Source organism: Mixophyes fleayi, chromosome 10, assembly GCF_038048845.1.
Source record: "Mixophyes fleayi isolate aMixFle1 chromosome 10, aMixFle1.hap1, whole genome shotgun sequence".
NCBI lineage: Eukaryota > Metazoa > Chordata > Amphibia > Anura > Limnodynastidae > Mixophyes > Mixophyes fleayi.
Genome location: NC_134411.1, coordinates 65,426,213 through 65,445,287, shown reverse-complemented (window position 1 = coordinate 65,445,287; position 19,075 = coordinate 65,426,213). Strand labels below are relative to the sequence as shown.

At 37.3% G+C, this 19,075-nt stretch overlaps 1 long non-coding RNA gene across 1 annotated transcript; it reads left to right on the top strand.

Annotated features, from left to right (window-relative positions):
* Positions 1-11,899: 11,899 nt before the first annotated feature.
* Positions 11,900-14,638, top strand: LOC142103493 (uncharacterized). Its single transcript, XR_012679375.1, has 2 exons — positions 11,900-12,883; positions 13,509-14,638. It is a non-coding gene; the product is annotated as an uncharacterized LOC142103493 (long non-coding RNA).
* Positions 14,639-19,075: the final 4,437 nt, after the last annotated feature.

Sequence of the window (19,075 nt, the reverse complement as noted above, 5' to 3'; positions counted from 1 at the left end):
ACCTAGGCAGCGTGCTTGCGGGGTGGGATTTATGGTCATGTTATCAACAGAAATAGAAATGTCAGGCAGGAAGCTTCTGTTTTTGGGTGGGAATATTATTAATTCAGTTTTTGAAAGATTGAGTTTGAGTTGGCGAGAAGACATCCAAGATGAAATGGCAGAAAGACAGTCAGTAACGCGAGACAACACAGATGGTGAAAGATCAGGAGAGGATAGAGAGATTTGTGTATCATCCGCATAGAGATGATACTGAAATCCAAAGGAGCTTATTAGTTTTCCAAGAGAAGTGGTGTAGATAGAGAATAGCAGAGGACCTAGGACTGAACCTTGTGGTACTCCATCTGATAAAGGAAGCAGAGCAGAGGTGGATACAGAGAAATTAACACTGAAAGAGCGATAGGTAGGATGAGAACCAGGATAGAACAGCGCCTTCCAGACCTAGGGATTGTAGCATTTGTATGAGGAGAGAATGGTCAACAGTGTCAAATACAGCAGAGAGATCCAGGAGAATTAGAAGAGAGTAATGGTTATTACTTTTTGCTGTGATCAAATCATTGACAACCTTGGTCAATGATGGTCCCCCCTATAAACACTATTATCCCTAGCACTGGCAAGGTTAATAGTGTTTATAGCAAGCACCCCCACATTTTTAAAAAGCTTTTTTAGTAAGCCTTGTACATTAGACAGCCGCCGGTTCCTCACATTGCCCCCTTTATGCCGACAATGTGACTGCTGGCATTTTCTCCTTTGGGCGTTTCTCCCAGGGCTATCGCAAATGTTGGCTGCCACTTATTAGGTAAGTCCCACCCATTTGAGTGTCATTTTTGGAGAGTAAGGGCCTCATTTAGAGTTGGATGCAGGTCCTTCTGTTGAGCGCAAAAAGCACTTTTGGCCAAAGATCCGTCTCAGTTTGCACTCCGACTGAGAAGGATCTCCCTGTTGCACTTCTCTGAGAGGTAGTGGACGAGCCTAGCAATGTAAAAGTGTGTTCATACACTTTACATAATATTTTGAGTTGAAAGCAACCGCAGATAGATCTCTGGGCGATGTATTTTTGCGGGTGCTTTCAGCTGGTGCAAGCTGATTTATTAAATAACAATATAAAAAATAATTACATTTAAAAAAAAGGTGTGCAGCCCCTCCCAAACAGCATAACCAAACCTTGTGCTGTTTGGGGGAGAAAAGAACATTTTTTTTTTTACCATATTTTTTTTATTTAATTATCTGCTTTACAGGGCGTTGTGCATGATACACTTGCACGCCTGCCATAAGGCAGATAAAGAGGTGTGTTTGTGCAATTGCACAGTATTCTAAGTGGCAGGAGTCTAAGGATACAATTTACACTTGCGATTTCTAAATGAGACCCTAAGTTGATATTAGCAAAGTAAGTGAGTAGATGGGATGGAAAGGATAGGACAGGTGTAGAAATGAATCATAATCTTGTTTAAAACATAGGGGCATATTCAATTGTTTTCCGAGATCCCGCCGCGTAAAAACCACTACCGTTATTACAGTAGTAGTTAGCTGGATTTCAGCTCGGGGCTCAGGGAGCTGCGAGCTGAAATCCAGCGAGAAAATTACCGTAGTAATGGTTTTTCCGTGCATTATTACCATAATAACGGTAATAGTGCGCGGACCGTGGGATTTTCGCCGTTTCCGCCAACAATTGAATACGCCCCATAGAGTTAAAATTAAGCTGTAATATTTATTACAGAAATGCACTAAAACGAAGCAATAATAACCAAACTATACAAGTTTTTATGGGAATTTAGGGCTCAAATAGAAGTTCCAGTGAAGCAGAGGGCATTTGGAGCTGCCCTCTCTGCTTATCCAGGCAGGTATTTTTTTAAACATCTCTAAATTTCTGCAAAAGTAGGTCTACAACAAAAAGCTGTCTCTCCCTCCCGTTCACACCCATGGTAAATAAATACCAAATGGATGTCTTCATTACAGAATGTAAACAGGGAATGGAAGAAATTCTTTGGAAGTGAAATAGCTACAAGTTTTACCTCACACCTCCACATAACAGGAAAAGCCTCATTTGGTAAGGAACAGATAACCTATTAGTCACCTCATTAAACAGATTATCTGGAGAAAGTGTCATTATTATGTGTAAAGAAGATTCCTTCTGGACTTTGTATGTGACAGTGAGACACAATCTTCTACTTGAGTAATGCTGGGTACACACTACAGGTTTTTCACCCGTTTATCATGCCAATTACACAATAAGCGACCGATATTAGGTCCGATATTGCATTAATGTGTAAGCTCCCACAATCATATTTTATCGCTCCAAAGCATATTGTATCATTTCATTTGATTTTATAACCGGACTAAAAATCTTTATAAATGATGGAACGATGATGATCTCCACATACTTTGCATGGGCACCATCTTCTCAGTCGATGGTTATGACAGATGAAGAACACAGATCTGAAGGTAAATGGTGATCAGGGCTTTCAGTGGTTGTGACATTAGAATGTCCTATACTGAAGGACCAAAAGTAACTTCACTAACACCCCCTCATCTTAAAAATTTACAAAATTAATATTAAGTTTATACTAGAACAGAACTGTACCTAAATTATGTTACACTGAATACATTTTAAATTATGTGTTTGTGGGGGAAGGTGGCTAAGGTGGATTAAACATGGCAATTGCCCAGGGCCACAAATCAAGGAGGCACCCTAAAAACAAACCTTTTAAATGCATTTCATGCAATCCACCCAGCATCTTCCTCCACTGCACACCTGATATATTAACAGAAATGTGTGTGTGTAATGGGTGTTTTTTGCAACATATAATGTATAATGTAGCTGTCAATGTAGTATGTGCAATGTGACTTGCAATTGGGCTATGTAATATGGCTTTCAATGAGGCATGTGATATTGTGCTGAGCCACCGGGTAGTAATATCAGGGCTAACTCCACTGTACAAAAAATGTAGTTTTTACTTTAGGTCCCCTAATTGTACTTAAAGCTATTTTTATTAGTTTGGTGTGGAATTAGCCTTTAATATAACCTTCATCTTCCTCCATATACTGGTGTAGGTTTCAGTGATAGCTGATGATCTTTTAAAAAGATATAAAATAACATATACAAATACAAATACACAAAGAACCCCTTATTAATAAAAAGTTTTCATAAAATATTCCCCCACAATACCTTATAACTCAATATGTGCTGTCAATCAATGCTCTTTCCAAAAAGGCACATATTGTTTCTCAAAGGAGATTCTTTTATTTAAACTTTTCTCTGTGCTCTGATTGGCTGAATGGTTTCAGTACTCCTAATGTGAGCAAAAAAAATAAAATTTTCTTCCACCATTTATTGCATGTGACTAAAACCCAAAATCAGATAAATGAGAAAAAGTTGGAGAAAAAAACCCCTATAACTTTTTAATTGGGTTGGAGAGGGTTCTTTGCATATATTTTTTCTGATTTAATGAACGTCTCTTATTGTGCAATACTGTTTAGTATGTTGGTACTTTATAAATAAAGTATAGTAATAATAATTAAAATCATCATCATCAAGAGCTTCAAGCTTCAAACATTTTATTATACCATTGCTACTGACAAAAGGGGCTCACCACCTCTTGTGAATGACTTAACCATAACTAGTGTTCCATCCATGTGGCAGTAAGTGTCCCTTCATCTGGAACTCTACTGTTTATTGCAAAGGAGAAGTGCGGATTCCATGATATTACTGTTGGTGTTAGCTGTCCAGGACAATATTCAAAATCCAAGTTATTCTACATTAGGAATGCAGAAGTAATCTGCTGCTTGTGATTGGACAACCTAGTCTCCATTGCAATGAGCTCTAGCTGTTGAAACCTTTTACAGATGATGATGGTGATTGACTACTTATAGAACAAGCATAGATAAATGAGAAGAGGTTGGTTTATTCTAACAAAATATTATTGGGGTATCTTTGTGTTTTTTTTTTTACTTTATTTTTTTAACAGATCTACATTTGTCAGGGAACTTGGTGACCCTGAAATCAGTATATAATTACTCCATACACAAACTGCATAGGGAATAGGCATGAGGTGGTATCTCAAGAAAATAATATTAGATTATTTGGCACAACCTGGGCCAAGTATTTTCTCCTGACCGGGGGTAAATAAATGGTAAATCCTATGGTCAGTTTACACTGGATCTTTCAGTGATGATTTTAGGGAGGAGCTTCTTCAGTATTTTGTTACCCTTCAAGGTATCCATTGGTTAAAAAAATTAAGCTGGAAAATAAAAAAAGAAAATGAAGAAAGTGGAATATAATTTTTTTTATGTACTGTATAGATAGATGCACCAGAGCTCAAATAAACTATACATATTTTGTATCTAATACCCTAGAGAAATAACTGTGTAAAAGCTGTATAGAAAGTAAAGCTGGGTACACACTACAGAAATTTTCCCCCCGATAAGATATCTGTAACGACTGAAAGTCCCAATGAGCACCTACACGATTTACCTTTAAATCTGTGCTCCTCATCTGTCATAACATAACCATCGTCTCAAAAGATCGTAGCTCGATAGGTATCTGCCTACACTGCTGATCGTGAGTGCATACAAACTACAGAATTTGCCCTTCACCATTCCATCGTTGATAGTGATTTTTAGTCAGATTATAAAATCAAACGATACTATGTGATTTGGTATGATAAAACATGATTGTGGGAGCGTACACACTATTGCGACATTGGACATAACAGTCATGTGTTTGGCACGTTAGTTGAGTGAAAAATCTGTAGTAGATGCTCAGCTTAACTATAGTAATAGCTCAAACATGGGAATTGTTTTATTTCTCTTAAAATAAATATATATTTGCTCAGCTTTGCCACCAAAGAAAACCTGACTGTTCACACCTAGGACTGGATATGTGAAAAAGTCACATATACCCAAACTTTGGGCATCTGAATTGCATGGATGGCAATCTTGTTTTGTCATCTTACCAAATTCACTAACATATAAGCCTGCCAGTTTAAAAAAACCAAAATACAAGCTGTAAAAATAGAACTGTTTGTTACATATATTTCTTTTATACAGATGATGCTTGAAGAATGTTGGGACAGCGGTGTTCTATGGTAGTGGGGAGAGGGAGGGAGAAGCAAAAGAGCCCAGTGTGGTCAAAAATGAATTAAATCTAAGTCTGCCCATACCCTCAAATACAACATTCACTTATGTAGGCTGAATGTATTCTCATCTTAAAAGACTCAATGCAAAAATTAAAAAAAATGGTCTGGTCATTGAGGTGTAAAACCAAATATATAGGGTTAAAGTCAATGCTTTGCACTTTTGATAGATTTCTCAGGTCAGTAAAGTCATATCCTTAACTCCAGCAAATTGTGTTAGTTCAAGCTGAAAGTGTAATGATTTTTCCCTAACAAGCACTATGTAAATATACAGAGAGTCGTTTATAGTGCTTTGGAAATCAATATGTTTATAATTGCAAGTGATTTTTGACTATTAAAAGTACATTGCATTATCAGTCTAATGATTTGAACAATGCAGACAAAGACTTTATTTAATTACTCAAAGGTAGAGCAATCTTTAATGCATCTAAGAAGGCAGGGTTCTTGCTTGTCTAGTGCAATGCTCTTTGAGAATTTGGATAAGGGTCCCTCTGTGCCCCAAGGTACATAGGGATTCACCACTACCCGACTATTTCTCATCAAAGAAGTGTACAAATCATTTAAAAATGAAGATGTGTTGAAACACGTGTGTGCCATACACTTTGCTCAATGCACGCTGCCTTATATCAATAGCAAACAAGCATTGATTTTATGGTGAATTCACTTTGGGATGAGAATGAGTAACTCTGGGCATTGCTATCACTGTATTACACGGAAATAGCCCAAGTAACAAGATGAACATTGATTCAGCATTATGTTTGATCAATAATGAAATAAGTAACTGCAGGGCCAAATTAAAATGCAAGCTGGCTTCACGCAGCCAAGACCCAGCCAAATGACAAGGCAAATTCACTAGGAGTTTATTTGTACCGAAGGTTGCAACTGTTGTTTAGTGGCATCAGTGAATTGGTTGTGGCAGCAAACCGTTGCTCATCATTTTATCCATTTAAACCTTCCCCATGTGTTAGAGATGCAACACTTACAGATTATAGCCAAGCAGACTATGGGTTAATTGTTCCATTTTATGTAAAAATGCTGAAGTCATGGGCAGGGCCCTCTTATTAACATCTTGGGCCCCCGGGCACAGCAGTGCACCGGGGCCCCTATATATATAAAAAAAATAAAAAATGATTATATATATGGGCTCTGCAGCCCAGGGGGGCCGTCGGAGGCAGCAAAAAATCCCCAAAAACCTAAAAAAAAAAGATGAAAATACTTACCTTGCGGTCAGCTGGCGATCCGGTTCCCTCCCTGGTCTCCTCCTCCGTCGCGCTCCGCAATGGATGTCGGGCGGGCGTGATGACATGCACTGCGAGCGCGACGGAGGAGCAGACCAGGGAGAGAGTCGGATCGCCAGCTGACCGCAAGGTAAGTATTATCTTCTTTTTTTTAGGGTTTTTTTTTTTTCTGCCTCTGACGAGCCCTCATGGGCTGCAGGGCCCCTGGGCACCTGCCCATTGTGCCCAATGGGAAAGACGGCCCTGGTCATGGGGAAAAGTTGCTAGGCTATATGAGAGATTGTGCAACCAATATATTTCATACTGTGGTTCTGTTCCGTATGTCTGTAACACATGCTACTGTTTGCTGTGTTCATGTTTCAATGATGTGTTATAAACAAGTTATGCAATTACTATTTATCCTTAAGCTCTTAATACAGAAGTGCAACTTCTTCCTACCTTTCTCTTTCCAAAAACATCCTTAGCTACACTTAGAGATCAATGCTCTTCAGAAAAGTGTGTAAGATTTATTATATTATACAGGTGATTATATTATATTATATTGGCTGGTGTTGGCATTTCCAGCCCCCTCCCCCCTGCCGGCAATTTGCGCATGGGCTGCTCCCCCACACCTAGGCGTAAATTCTGATCCGTGCATTGTTCTGAGCAGGGACTCGGAGAAGATGCCTGTGCAGGAAAGGAATAACATTTAGGTGAGGGTCGGCTGATGGGGCGCCACGGGAATCACAGCACCCTCCTGACGCACTTATCGGGCTTACCAGCCCTGCAAGTAACATTAAAGGCTATGAACCACCTCCTAACATTTAAGGGTTTATGTTGAGTTGATGCAATTTACGTTTTTGTCACATAATATGCTTTATTACATCTGAGCATGTGCACAAACTGCTAGTTTTGGAACTAGTTTTGGGCACTTGCTCAGAAGAAAAAAAGCGCATTATAGGCCAAAAATGCAAATTGTGTTCAACTCAACATGAGTCCCCGAATGTGATCACTGTATTGACAGTATTATTATTATTGTTTTTTATTAATATATATAGTTTCACCATAATATGCAGTGCTTTATAAAGAATAGTTAATCAGTCACATCAATGCCTACCAAATCGGAGCATACAGTTTAAATTCTCTACCACACAAACACTCGGGTCCATTTTGCTAGCAGCCAATTAACCAGTCTGTTTTTGGACACAGGGAGAAAATACAAAGGCCTCACAGACAGTGTCCTGGTTAAGTTGAATCCATGGCACCAGCTCTGTCAGACAGCAAAGATAGCCCAGACTGTCCCTATTTAACGTTAGTGATGCAAGTATGACCTCCACAAAAGATTATTATTCTATCTATCTATCTATCTATCTATCTATCTATCTATCTATCTATCTATCTATCTATCTATCTATCTATCCCATATCTATCTATCTATCTATCTATCTATCTATCTATCTATCTATCTATCTATCCCATATCCATCTATCGATCTATCTATCTATCTATCTATCTATCTATCTATGCATCCCATATCTATCTATCTATCTATCTATCTATCTATCTATCTATCTATCTATCTATCTATGCATCCCATATCTATCTATCTATCTATGCATCCCATATCTATCTATCTATCTATCTATCTATCTATCTATCTATCTATCTATCTGTCTATCTATCTACCCATCTATCTATCTATCTATCTATCTATCTATGCATCCCATATCTATCTATCTATCTATCTATCTATCTATCTATCTATCTATCTATCTATGCATCCCATATCTATCTATCTATCTATCTATCTATCTATCTATCTATCTATCTATCTATCTATCTACCTATCTATCTATCTATGCATCCCATATCTATCTATCTACCTATCTATCTATCTATCTATCTATCTATCTATCTATCTATGCATCCCATATCTATCTATCTATCTATCTATCTATCTATCTATCTATCTATCTATCTATCTATCTATCTATCTACCTACCTATCTATCTATCTATCGATCTTTTATTCATTTCGCATAATAAGAGATAAATTTAAAATTATATTTGAATCCATTATCTCTGTCAGGATTAAAACATTGAAAAACATCCCTCTGTCCACGTACACTGATAGTCATTTATTTCTGACTTGCATATTTATGATAAATGCCAATTTTTTTTATTAAGGCGAGGATTGTTGGTTGGAGTAAAGTAATATGTGCAGGGCTCATTAAAAACGGCCATGGAGATTTCACTGGCTTATATTTTCTTTCTCATTCCTAAGCTCTTTCTTTAAGAGATGGCAATGAGGATTCATAGCTCTCCAATATCAAACAGGGGAGTTCGTAGCGGGGATAATAGAGTTGTATCTGACACTGAGGAATGACCTATGGCTAAATACATATCCTTCAGCAGTTTAACAGACATGGGATGGAAACCGCTCAGGCATCATCACACATCATCAGCATTAATATGCCCCTGAAAAATGAGGCTATCCTCATATTAAAAAATCAATCACAGGATCTATTGTGAGTGATGCTTTTTGGAGCATGCTGCGGCACAGAGAGAGGATTTCAGCAGAGCGTTAGCAGGATCATAGGTCCTATGATGCTGGCCTTTGGCCCAGTTTATCTGCTGTTTTGTCCATGGCTAGTTTTATAGCTCAGCCATTATTATTTCAACCATGACATTGATTTCAAATAGACATGTTCCTCCTCAAGCTTCATGGCAAAGACCTGAGGTTAGCTAGTGTAAAACCTTCTCCAGAGGGACAATACTAAAGAGAATGGACAGATCGGAAGTAACAGAGAGAGGGATAGAACTAGGAATTCTATACAACGATATGGACAGATACATTGTATTTAATATATATCTGGTGCAAATTGACACTGAAGATATCATAATAATTGTTATTAAGTGTACAATTAGCAATAGTACAGGAACACAAAAGTAAGAAAAAACAAAGCATACACATTACCATATATTTATGCACTCTCACGCATACTTCCCAGATCAAATTGTAATTGAATTTTATTGGGTAGATAAAAAAAATTATGAGGGAAATATGGTCATGAACCTTAATCTCTGCAATACTAGTGTTCCTGTGTGTGGCCAAAATGGCCATAGATTTAGTTTATTGAGTGGGTCTACCGACAATGAGGCAATGGTGGATCCAGGAGGCAGGGTAATAATTTATATAATTGATAAATTACCCCCAAATAAACAAAGTCTATATCTGCCACTTTAGTGAGGAGGCTGAATCTGCAGGGTGTTGCTTGCCTCATGCTGCAGGCTAGATTGCTACCATAGCTAAGAGAAGTGAGAGCAATGGCGGAACCAAGTAGGGGGGGCCGGCGATCGATCGGGGCATTTGCCCCCCCACTAGCAGGAGAAAGCCTACCTTTAAATTAGGTCCAAGCCGCCGATCAAAACGGGAGGGTGCGGGGCCAATCGGGAGCGAAAGGTGGGACTAAACACGGGCCAGCCAATCAGTGGTCCCAGCGTCGATCAAAACGGGAGGGGGCAGGGCCAATCATGAGCGGAAGGCGGGGCTAAACGGGGGCCAGCCAATCAGAGTAAAGGAAGGGCGTGATTATGCAAAATCACCCCACCCTAAACATAAAGTCTAGGTCCGCCCCTGAGTGAGAGCAGGGTAGCAGTGACGGGTGGAAGAAGGGCTAGGAAGATGGAGTTGAGGAGCAGGGCAGAGAGGACAGCATAAGGTATTGGGAGCAGGGTGAGGACACAGGTTTGGGGCTGAGGGGTAGGGTGGGGGATATTTTGAGGGTGAAAAGCAGGGATGAGAATAGAGGGTCGAAAGTTGGAATATCTTATCTATTTGGCATGCATGTATGAAGAAGTATGGAGGTGGAATGGATGTCAAAAGCTGACAAGTACACACAGAAATCTTCAAATAAAAAACAACTTTAAATATAAAAATTTTGGAAGTCCATTCTTTAATTTTAAAATGAAAAACAGGCCAAAAACACATTCCACACTTCTATGCTTAATGTGTTCATACAGGAATCATCTACAATACAGTGCAATCTGTACACTTATGGCTACTGTGTCTTGACCATACACTAGTTACATATAGGTAGTTAGATAGCAGTTAGTGCAAGGAGCAAATTTCTCCAAAAACAGAGAACAGTGAGGTGCTGCTTCTGTCAGACTGATGTGGACAGATTGTGCTGTTAAATTAAGTTTATATATTCAACTCAGAGTGATCTTAATCTTTATACTAATGAATGTGTTATGGGTATCATAATCATAGACATAATTGGTATTTATATTATGTGCTGAATTTATAGACTATGCATATTTATTGGCTATGAAGATTTTGAAAGGTCAAACTGGACCCTCCCTATGCTTTACCATGATGATAGTGTTAAGCTAACAGGGTTTTAAAAAATTAAAGTGAGTCCAACTAGATTACCAAATATTTCCTCAAACCGTCTGTGCCCTCCTCCCTCTTCTTCGCCCCTCACCCCAAACTAGCGCTATCTCTTGTCGAGGTTATTCTTGCCTCTATGAGCTTAAATTAGGAAGCTCTGGGACATTTTTTCTGAGATTTTCTCTGAACTCCCTCCCGAAATTCCCCTATAATAATCTGTCACTGGACGGGACCAACAAACTAGTTCAATATGTCTGAAATGGCTGGTATCCAACGGATCTCAATCTGTGCAAACCTATCCACTTATTTAAATATATATCAGTTTCAATGAGAACATGCACCCCTATTGTACAGTGCTATAGAATGTGTATATATACTATAGATAAGTGTTAGGACTGTACCTAAAACTTGTATGTAACCTAAATATTGTCACCACAGTAAATAAAGTTTTAATTTTTTTTTCTTAATATTATTACAAAGATATATAAAAATGAATTTATAGTTTGTCTGTTAGAGCTCACCAACCATTATGTTTTCAATCGTATTAACAAGTGGTTGACCTTCCCCTTTCACATAACATTAATGGACATCTCCCGCACAGACATCAGGATCATGTTTTCTTGCATCACCACTGGCCCATGTTCCAACACAATAAGTAAGAAAAAACATGACACTGTTATAGGTAGGATAATTCACCCCCCCCCCCCTCATCTCAAAGTGTTCCGTGACCGTATAAAAGCATTATCCATATATTACATTAGGAGGGAAATTATGTCTTATATAGTAATTTTATGACAGAAATTAAACCATTGTAGTATGTTCATCGCCACTGTATTACATTATGTTTCGATCTCCTTTGATTTTTTTATTTCATTTTATATTTTCTTTTTAATGAAAGAATGGATAGCAGTCAGAATGTCACACAGCTGTGTGACGTGAGGTGACAGTTTGCTGCATTGGGTAAGGACTGGGGCGGGGCCAGGTGCAGGGGCGATGCTGGGTGAATTTGTGATCAGTGTAATGTCTGACTGAGGTAAATTTGAAGGAGAAAAACAGGAATGAAGGAGATATGCTGTAACTATTGTTCAAAGACAATGTATGAACAACTGTGAATTAAATCATCTTTGCTAATCGCTGATATGTATAAGAAGTGCACTAACATGGAGACCATAGTGAAAGATATTATTACATTATTATAATGCCCATGACATGAATATATGTAAAATAGCCTGTATAATATATCTTTATGTTTGTTAAATAGTGATGCCATTACTTATATTTGGAGAGTAGTGATGTTACATATCATGTGACTCATTTGAAAAGATTCTGCATTGGAATGTATAACCGTAAATTAATATAAAATACTCTCAGGTATGAAGATCACCTCATCCAAGCCACTTGTTTTTTTTCCAATTAGAAACTTGTATATTATATGGAATAATGCACCTCCTTCTTAGAAACTGAAAAGGGTATTAGAAATCACATTGGAGTCTATAATACGGCCATGGAAGTCCTTGGAACTACTTTACAATAGGAAACATATTATTTCCATTATCTTTGATGACCAGTGATGTCAGAGGTTGGCAAAGAAAGGGATATCTTTCACAGCTGTTTATATTCATACCACTCATGTATCTTAACATCTTATTGCAACCATCGTGCGACCTTTGCCCCTGCATTTGCTCCTGCTATGCACACTTTGAAACAGTCCTGCAGCTATGTATTGTTAAAGCTCATCTACTTATCTTTCAGCAAGAGCAAAATGTGGTCATATAAAATCTAAACGTTTCACGTGGTTATTTGTTTGCTAAGTATGGAAAAAACTTGGTGGAAATTCTCTTTAAGGTAAAAAAGGGGAAAACATGGATATAATATGGAGAAATTTGCTAAAGCCTTAACTTTTCTGCAAGCGTGTCAGATTTTTTTTTCAGTAGGGGACTCATAACCGCATTCAAGCCTAAACCATCTAGAATTTAGTAACGTCAGATAGTGCCTCTATTTTTTCTCACTGACAGGTCAAAATGTGACTGTTTTGTTATACTGTTAGTAAATACACTGAGTTGGCAACCACAGTGAGGAACAGAAAAAAATAGCCCAAAACAAAATAAGGTCTCAAGCATCTGACAGTCTGCAGGAAATTTACAGGTACGTTTAGTCACTTACTCAGTCGCTCTGCATTTTGTGTGGGTAAATTGTGCAATCTGTCTTGACTCCAGTAGCGCAATAATAAAACGGTTATGACTACAGTACCTGTATTGTCTTGTATCCATGACGGGCAAAGTGTTAAATTTCTTGCTTAGCTCAATACTGTGCCAATCATATGAGCGGGCTTGAAATCACTCTGAATTATTGGAAAAAAAAAAAGAAATAAATAATGATGACAGCTATTAGCAGGGGTGGACCCCCACAATCATTAGCCATACCCACTCTGCACTTTCTGTCTGACTAAGTGATTAATGAGCAGAGAGAGAATAAAGCATGCATTAAGGAAATGAAGGCATATTTAACAACGAGGTCTTTTTTTTTTTTTATATCTTTTTTTTTTTTGCTAAGACCTTCTTCATTTTATTGCAGCAAATTATTAGTATTATTAGCAATGAGGGATTATACGTGCTGTTCTAATTACCGGCCACAGCCAATTATATAATTGTCACTCCTAAGCATATTAAACCAGATTATTAATATTTAACTATAATTGTTATAAATAGCATAATATTATAGAGTGACACAATGTGCTTCCATATTTCTAACTGCTTTTTTCTTTCTACAGGAGAGCTGCGGGTAACTGGGGGCCTGTCTTTTTCTGGAAGGGTTAATTACAGCCAAGGTGCCACAACAGCTGAAGGAAAACCAGGCAAAGAACCTTCTAACGTAAAATCAATAGAAATTGTTCCCCCTTGTCAGCCATAAGAAGCTGAATAGATTTTGTGTAAGATGGAATAATTTACTAAAAACATCTCTTAACGTCAGTGCTGCCTTTCTCAGGGCTGTGAAATGAGTCATCGGCACAGTGGATTATTTAAAGCACTGGGTCTGTCTATAACCATGTATATATACAAGTTATTATATATTGAAAAAAAACTGTCTCCTTTACTCCCTAGCCTCTTATAATCCACGGAGAAAGGACATACAGTGGTTCCCTGGTGCAAATTTAGCAAAGAAAATCAGTAATGCTCTTAGAATCAAACAATAAATCCTGAACTTATTTGCCAGCACATTTAATTAAATATTTTGAAAAGAAAACCCCAGGTGATTGATTTGCCTACTGTATTGATCCAATATTGATCTCTGCTAACCCAGCTGTGGTATGTGTTAAACAGTACCACTGCTTCCCAGTTGATTGCCGCTGAGTTATATTTCAAAATACTTGCCTTGCAAATAAATAAAAACCCCCATCATGCTCTTTACTTATATCGGCTTGGAAAATATTACTATTGCCAGAACCAGTTGTACATTTTATCCTATTGGAACTGTAAAGTTAGTGCGAGTTTTCTTTTAAAATACACGTCAACATTAGTTAAGTGCAAATATACCTTGCAACTTCACTTGTTGAACATCAGAGTTTAGACTTTCAGTTCTATCATACCAGTATTCAGCTATCATCATCATCGGTTATTTATATAGCGCCACTTATTCAGCAGCGCTGTACAGAGAACTCACTCACATCAGTCTATTATCTTATAAATTAATTAAATGGATGATTGCAGCAGTGTATAAAGAGTTTGAGCCAGAGCCAGAGGAATACTGTTGTGTAAGAGAGATGAATGAGGAAAATGTAATGTGATAACTATTTTAAAACATTTTTATTAATAATTTTGTAAAATATTTTTTGCACATGTATTGAAGCATGAAAACATTCCGGGAATGTTTTAATAAACAAGAAACTTATTTTGTATGTAATATATGCTTGTAAAGCATTTGTAAAAAAAAAAAGGAAACATCTATTTACCTCTTCAGAAGACTGTTTTTAGTGCTACAATAATGATCTGTATTTGAGTATGAGTTTGGAAATCATACACAGGTACATTTTTTTTCCTACCCTCCATCCCTGATTCAATTCTCTTGCATGAGAGTGCCTCAGATCACACTCTGCCCCTTTAATTCACGCAAAGCATCGCATTTATGACACGAAGAAAAAAAAATAGTACTTTGTTGACACATTGCCACCTCTGTCTTCTGTGTATGAAGTCGCCAAACAGGAAATTTAAACTGTTCCATCGAAGATTGGGTAATGTTTTCAAAACGCGTATAGCAATTTGTTTAACCTACATTCTACAATGCACAATGTGCATTCATCAGGCGAGCAACACAGTTCTTTGTTCATTACAATATATTGTTTTTATTTCTACGCCACCAATACAGCATAAATCAAATCAGCGATTAGCTCCTTTGTGTATTATTTTCAAGGTTAACCCATTCACTGCCCGAGGGCCCAGGAAACCCACGGTCTTGTAAAAATAAAACACCTCTTTATAGCCGCAATAGCTGTCGAGGACCAGTCAGTAATGGGTTTTTACCAAAGCCCTCTCTCTCTCTTCTATTTACAGAATAAAAGCCACGGTAAACTCGGTGGCTTCAGGGATTCAGATTCCTATCAAGGTTTTATCAATCCTATTTTAGTGCTGCATTGATCCTTACTGAGAATCTAATCTAAACTATGAAGCCCAAATAACAACTTCATTACCTGCACAGTTCTGATTGGAGATTCCTAATGCCAAGATTAGTGGCAGTCAGCCTAACCTGCCAACATTGATTTGCTCTGTGAAATCACTTGTTAGAAAAAAAGAAGAAGAAAAATCATGTTTGCTTGGTAATTGAACAATTTTTGTTATTTTTCCCTCCCTCCTTCCCTCTCACCGCTCTCATCAAAGCATTGATTAAATGCCGGCATCTCGGAAAAAAAAATGCTTAGATTTTTCTTTCTACCTGTATTTATTTTTATTTCAAATGTTTTGTATAAGCAGCAGCCTGAAAATCAATGTCTGTTTTCCATTTTAGCTCTGAAAAATGCTGCCCATTGCAGGCACGGAATGATGGTTTCACAGCTAGTTAGCCGTAAGTAAAAGATACATTGAGCCTATCCTGCAAGAATAGACAGCTCATTTATATAGTTTTTCCGTACAGATTACCCAGGTTAAATAAATGAAACAGACTCTTATGCTCAGCCATCACAAACAGGCAGAGAAATGGATGAACCCATTTTGCTTAATGCATACATGAATGTTACACCAGTTCCCCCCATGGTAAGGTGAGAGGTTAATGAAATGCTCATTTCAGTGAGCCATATTGTTTTGTTTTCCTGCAAAGTTCTGATAAGTAGCTAACCAACCAAGCTTGTAATTACAATCTTACAGAAACCAGGCAGATCTGTATATAAATCTCACCATCCAATTACAAGATGTAATAATTTTGCACTCAAGCTGGTAATGAGGTCTAATACGCGAGCATTTGATAATCCCTACTGGATGCTGCCTTGATCAGATGTTGGCTTTGTAATTAGACTGGCAGAAAATCATTATTTCATGTTCAAATAGAAAATGAGGTTGGTGGGAAGTTAATTTCTCTACGCTCTGTGAAGCGTAGACAAGAATTTAATGATTTAATTACAATTGTAAGCTCTTTGCATGAGACTTAAATTGAGCTAAGATTTTTTTTTCACACTGTGTCATGTTAGTAAGTGGCCGTATGAAAGCTTTTGACATTGCATTGTAATGACAGCGCTGCCCAGTGTTTTGATTTGATAAAAAAAACAACCTGTCTTGTTGTGTATAGATAGTCTGTGTTTTGCAGGTACCATGAACACATTACGGTGAGTGAGAGGTCTGAGCTGTCATAACATAAGAATATCTATTACTGTAGGGGGTAAATTGTCACCTCCCCATATTTGATAATTGAGTTATTCCTGAATTTTTATATTTTAAACTGGATGCATTTATAGCCCTACAATAAGCCCTCATATTTATAGATGTCATAATAATTTACTAATCTCCTCCCATGAATCTCTCTGCTTCGACTATGATTGTAACCCTGAAGGGCAGGGATGCTGCTTATAAAATGTATTTTATGATAAGACATATTTTCCCCAACTTCCTGAGTATACATATTAAATTCAATAATTGGTAGCAGATAGTCCTTTATTTACAATTGAAGGCAAAACAACCAGATCTATATTTTCACAGATAAGGAACATGTTCCAGTAAAGGGTACGACAACTGAGACTCAATAAGACAAAAATCTTTAACTTCTGCTATTGATTAATCTTATTTTTGGGATGCTTTCAAAATACTACACTAACTATTCTAAATCACAATGATAGCTCCAGTTTTTCCTGAAATGTTCTGTTGATGGATTAATTAGGTTACAATTAGTTACCACGTGACACCGAAACTTTGTTTACATATATTTATACTCTGAAAAACTAAAAACTATTGATTGAGCCAGGAGATCTGAGTAACAAAATAATAATATTAATAATAATAATAATAATAATAATAATAATATAAAATATTACAAGGATTAATATGCTCCTGACATTTGCAAACTCTTTGTCTAGAAGTGCTATCTAAATGCAATGTACCTGGTCTTTCTTGGTAAAGGAGTTACAGCAATACCTAAGATGCACAGACAGGGGCTGAAATTAAAATGTGTAATTGATTTTCTGAACTAACTTACAGAACTATTCTGTGGTGAGTAAGAGCCAGGCTCTTTGTGGTTGTAAACATTACTGTGTATGATTCAAATTCATTTCATTTCACCCTCTCTGACAGATAGATGCCAGAACAGTTAAGGTGCACAAAATGTCACTCAACATGCGATCATTTTTTTCCCTACTTAGCATTTTCGTTAGCCTACAAATGTGGCTTTGCTGCCCCCTTTATTATGCCATATATCTAAAAGATAAATATGTCTCTTACTGGACACCAGAAGAGCAGTCTGTAAGCAGCGATTATCTAGCATTTTATTCATGTATATTTAGGAGATGGTAATGAGAGGGTTTTGCATTGTTGCATGAAAATAGTCAATTCCCAACAGTTTTGATAGAAATGGATAACTAAGTGTCCAGCGACAGCTGTGCTTAGAAATGATATTCCCACTTAGCATTGCATTCTGCCTCTCAATAACCAGCGATTTGATAAGGTGAACTTCTGCCACACGATTTCCAGTCAGTGATTGTCAAATGGTATTTTATGCTGACAATTGTGTTATTCAATTCTGTAAATCTATGATATGGTTAATATTTTAATTAAGGCATCAATGTAACAGCAATAATCATGAGACCATGGTTAAACCTTTATTTTATTTTTAGGGATCATGTATTTCCCTTTAAATAGTTTTCTGGGTTCACCAAAACATTATTTTTTATGTATTTTTGCATCCAATAGATTGTAAGCTTGCGAGCAGGGTCCTCTTACCTCTCTGTCTGTATATATTACCCAGTATTGTTTTATTACTGTTTGTTCCCAATTGTAAAGCGCTAAGGAATTTACTGGCGCTATATACATAAATGTTGATGATGATGATTTATGCATTCCATACTGCTTACCTGTGTACTAGACTTGGGGATAACAAGTAAGTGCACCAGACAATTCTGCAAGATTTTTTTGATGGTGTAACTCTCTCACCCCATCTGAATCTCCTTCAAATATCCTCTCAAGACCACAAGATCTCTCCGCTTTTTCTGCACCAGTTGCCCTGTCTGTTTACCTATCCTGGTAGATTCTAAGCTCCTATGGGAAGGCTCTCTTTAACTTTTGTGCAGATTTGGACATGTTATTTTGTTGTTGTCTACTATTTGTTATGCTTTTGAATGTATTAGCAACTTTATAAATAAATGATGTTGAGAACAACAACAAAAACAACAAAAACAACAAAGTATCAATTCTAGATCTACTTCAGCATCAACATCATCATCATCATTTATTTATATAGCGTCAGCAAATTCCATAGTGCTTTACAGTAATAAAACAATACCAGACAGTACAGACAGAGAGGGAAAGAGGGTCCTGCTTGCAAGCTTACAATCTATGGGACAATGGGAATTTGATACATGAGGTTAAGTCAACATATTGCATATTGGTCCAGCCAGATTACAAAGATAAAAAGTGCTCAGTGGGCTTTATATTCCAGTCATACAGCAAAGTTGGTCAGGCGGTCAGAGAGCTGTTGTCTCGTGTGAACTGTGTAAAATAAGGTACCCTAGCGAGGGTACAAGAGTAGTTGAAGAATTATATAAGCTTAATTGAAGAGGTGGATTTTCAGAGAATGCTTGAAGGTTTAAAGAGTTGAGAAAAGTCTTATTGTGCGAGGAAGGGAACTCTAGAAAATGGGTACAGCCCT